Below are 4,171 nucleotides of genomic sequence, written 5' to 3'. Positions count from 1 at the left end.
CCAGCTAATTTTTGTATTTTTAGTAGAGATAGGATTTCCCCGAGTTGGCCAGGCTGGTCTTGAACCCCTGACCTCAGGTGAACCATCTTGGTCTCCCAAAGTGCTAGAATTACAGGCGTGAGACCGCGCCCGGCCTGTCATTCTTTTGTTGTTGTTGTTGTTCTCTTTATAGGCGGCTCAGACTCCAGTTCTCATCAGCCACCAATTTATTATTCTTTATGTAAAAAGGTAGGTAAGCTTTTGGGCCTGATTACTTCTTTGGGTTTTCACTTTCCTTCTGACTCCTGTGTATACATAAAATATTTTAAAAATTTATATGCCTTTCTTGTGTTACTCTATTTTATGTCTGTTTGATATTAATACTTAGGCCTGCCATAGAACCTAAGAGGGTAGAAGGAAGTTTCTTCTCCCCTACAGAAGCATATACAATATGATGCAAAAATGAGATACTAGGCTTTTCAGGAACTGCCTCTGGTAATCCCTCTGCAGCTGAAAAAAGCTACAACACACATGATGACATGTTGTCCTGGGCCATGGCCTAACTGGTCAAAATGGGTCTCAATGCAAGGTCTACTGACTCCTCAGGGCTTCCGTAGTCAGCATAGCCACTGTGGAATTGATCACTGGTCTCTAGCGGGCAGGAGTGTCCTCTCTTGACAAGAAAACAAAATAAGGTTAGAATAGAGATAATGATCTGTAGAAGTCTACCTTCTCTTTCTCCCTACTACCCCATCCCACCTCCATTTCTCTATTCTGGAACATTCTGCCCTGAGAGAAGTTGCTGCCGCACATCTTGTTCTGGATGGGGAGAGTTGTGCATTCAGCTTGCCCAACTACCATTTTGAGGACATCTTCTAGTCTTGTGTCCAGCGTTCCTTCCTTGGAGGAACTTCCCCCACCCCTACCTCATGTGACACTCACAGGGCTGCCAGTCACTTCTCTGACCACAGGAGTGACTCAGTCCTGGGTCAGCTGGACTTTCTCAGGACTTTGGAACTGTAGAGACTCTCAGGGATGGAAGGAAGTGGGAGCTGAGTCATTTGATGTGTTTCCTCTAAAGCAGTGCTTCTCATAAGGGAGTCCCTGGACTTGCAGCAACAGCATCTGGGAACTTGTTAGAAATACAGATTTCCAGGCCCCACCTCACACCTGCTGAATTAGAAACTCTGGGGATAGGCCCCAGCAATCTGTGTTTTAAAAACCCCTGTAGGTGGTTCTGCTGCATACTAGGGTAAACCCAAGTTTCTGTAAGTGGGATTCCCAGAGCTTACCTGCATTTTTTTTTTTTTTTTTTTTTTTTTTTTTTTTATGTTTTTTTTTTTTTTTTTTTTTTTTTTTTGAGATGAAGTCTCGCTTTTTCCCCCAGGCTGGAGTGCAATGGCACGATCTCGGCTCACTGCAACCTCCGCCTCCAGATTCAAGCAATTCTCCTGCCTCAGCCTCCCAAGTAGCTGGGAATACAGGCGTGCGCCACCACGCCCAGCTAATTTTTGTATTTTTTAGTAGAGACGAGATTTCACCATGTTGGCCAGGATGGTCTCGATCTCCTGACCTAGTGATCCGCCTGACTCGGCCTCCCAGCTTACCTGCATCTTATCCTTCCCCTGGCCTTGGCTGTTGAGATCTTCCTTAGATTCTTTGGTCTTCCCAATGTCCTTCTAGTAAATTATTTGTTTTGTTTGAGCAAGTCAGAGTTGCTTTCTGTTGCTTGCAACCTAAAGACCCTGACTAATGGTCCTCCCATCTAATTCGTATCTACACAGACCCTTCTTGAACCATGGGCCTTCCTGCTGTATGTAGGCTGCAATGGTTCCACTTCACCCTGGTTTTTGTATTTTGCTTCAATGCCAAACTGTATTAACTCCAAAGCAGAGCCCAGCAGGGCTTCTGTCCTGCCTATTTATTCAGTTGCCTCCCCAGTAATGCAGGTCTTTATAAGAACATCTCTTATTCCTCCATTTATTTGACTCCTCTCTTTTTTCATCTTAGCTCCCAACCTCCTTTTTTTGTTTTAAACTATTAACAACAGCCCAATGGCATAATGAAGTTATTTTTTCATATATGAGTTAAGGAACAGAACAAGCTGCTTTAGTAAAGAGACTCAAAAATACAGAATAAATTTATTTACTTATTTACTACTGAGACAGGATCTCATTCTGTCTTCCATGCTGGAGTACCATGGTGTGATCATAGCTCACTGTAACCTCAAACTCCTGGGTTTAAGGAATCCTCCTGCCTCAGCCTCTGAGTAGCTGGGACTGCAGGTGCTCACCACCATGACTGGATCATGTCTCAGTGCAGCCTCAACCTCCCAGGCTCAAGTGATTCTCCCATCTCAGCCTCCTGAGTAGCTGGTATTACTGGCATGGGCCACCATGCCCAGCTACTTTAGGGTCTCACTATGTTGCCCAGGCTGGTCTTGAACATTTGGGCTCATGTGATCCTCCTGCCTCCACTTCCCAAAGTGTTGGGATTATAGGGATGAGCCACCATGGCCCAGCTAAATTTATTTTGAATCTCTTGTTTTACAGGTTTTGTTTGTTTTTCTCCTTTTGTCTTTTGTTGTTGTTTTAGCTCTTTAGGCATATGGGTGGTTCAGGATGAGTGCAGAAGTGCATAAGGGGCTCTGCTCCAGGGAGTCATTTGGGGATACAGGTTCCTTCTATCTTGTTGCTCTGCGGTCTCCAAGGACATCATTGAAACATCTATATCCAAGCCTGTAGGAAGTCAGAGAAAGAGGAAGTAAATGGCTAACCATTTCATTTTAGGAAATAATGTAGAAGTGATGATCACGTCAATCTATACATTTTCCGGTGATGAGTACTTAGTTACATGGTCACACCCAGATAGCTACCATGGCAACAGTGACCATGAACTATGATCTGGATCTGGGCAGCCATATACCCCCTATATCTTGGGGTAAAAGTTATTTTATTACTAGAAGAAAGGGGGAAATAATGGATAACGGAGATAATTAGCAATCTTTTCATGCTTTCTAACTCTGAGACTTGTATCCAAGTGTTAAAAGGTTAATACCTTCACAGGGGCTAGGCAGGTGATTGAGTAAAGCAATCTAAAAGAAGTGAGGTGACTGTGACAAAATAGGAAGCACTGTGTCCTGTCTAAAGGGGTTAACAGCTAGCAGATCCCTTCCTCTTCTTCCTTACCAGAACTCCAAGTTTGTTTGAGTGCCCAGCCTTGGAGCCCAAATCATACTTTTCAATATCAATCATGAAATTGGGTTTTTAGTGTCTTCAGCCTCCCCTGTGTCTGGGAATGTCCATATGACTCAGCCAGTGGGAGAGTTAAGGAAGTCTGGTGGGGGACTTCTAGGAAAGCTTTTGCTTTCCTAGTAGAGGTAGCCATGACTGGGGCGTCCCCATACCTGTTCTTCCTGCTTTGAATGTGAGTGAGTTGCCTGGAGCTGGGGGAACCATCTTATGACCATGGGGTGGCAAGCAAGAGGGGAAAGCCAAAAGAACTGTGGTGATACTGAGCTAGAAAGAACTAGGGCCATGCCAGTCACGGTGCCTCACGCCTGTAATCCCAGCACTTTGGGAGGCCAAGGTAGGTGGATCACAAGGTCAAGAGATCAAGACCATCCTAGCCAATATGGTGAAACCCGGTCTCTACTAAAAATACAAAAATTATCTGGGCATGGTGGTGTGTGCCTGTAGTCCCAGCTACTCAGGAGGCTGAGGCAGGAGAATCGCTTGAACCCGGGAGGTGGAGGTTGCAGTGAGCCAAGATTGTGCCACTGGACTCCAGCCTGATGACAGAGAAAGACTCTGACTCAAAAAAAAAAAAAAACGAAAAAGAAACAACAAATGAACTAGGGCCAGAATCTGCCTGCCTCTAAGCATCTTATTAAGTGAGGAAGACAAAAAACCAAAACAAACACCTGTTTGTTTAATGCAAGTTAAAATTGGCTTATCTGAACTTCATGGCCATTCAAAACTGATATAATCCTTCCAGAATTTTTTTCAAGTTTCATTTATTTATTAATCAATGTAGTTGCCAACACATTACATCAACATGATTTCATGTATTTAGAGGAGAAATATTTCCTGATTAAATGGAAAATTGTGCAGATGACTTCAGCAAGACCTTCATTTGAAAGCAGCTTTAATAGTGAGACATTTCATTTACAAATCTGGGCCTTCTTTTTTCA

Source organism: Cebus imitator, unplaced genomic scaffold, assembly GCF_001604975.1.
Source record: "Cebus imitator isolate Cc_AM_T3 unplaced genomic scaffold, Cebus_imitator-1.0 Scaffold87, whole genome shotgun sequence".
Taxonomy (NCBI): Eukaryota; Metazoa; Chordata; class Mammalia; order Primates; family Cebidae; genus Cebus; species Cebus imitator.
This window is presented reverse-complemented; position numbering follows the sequence as displayed.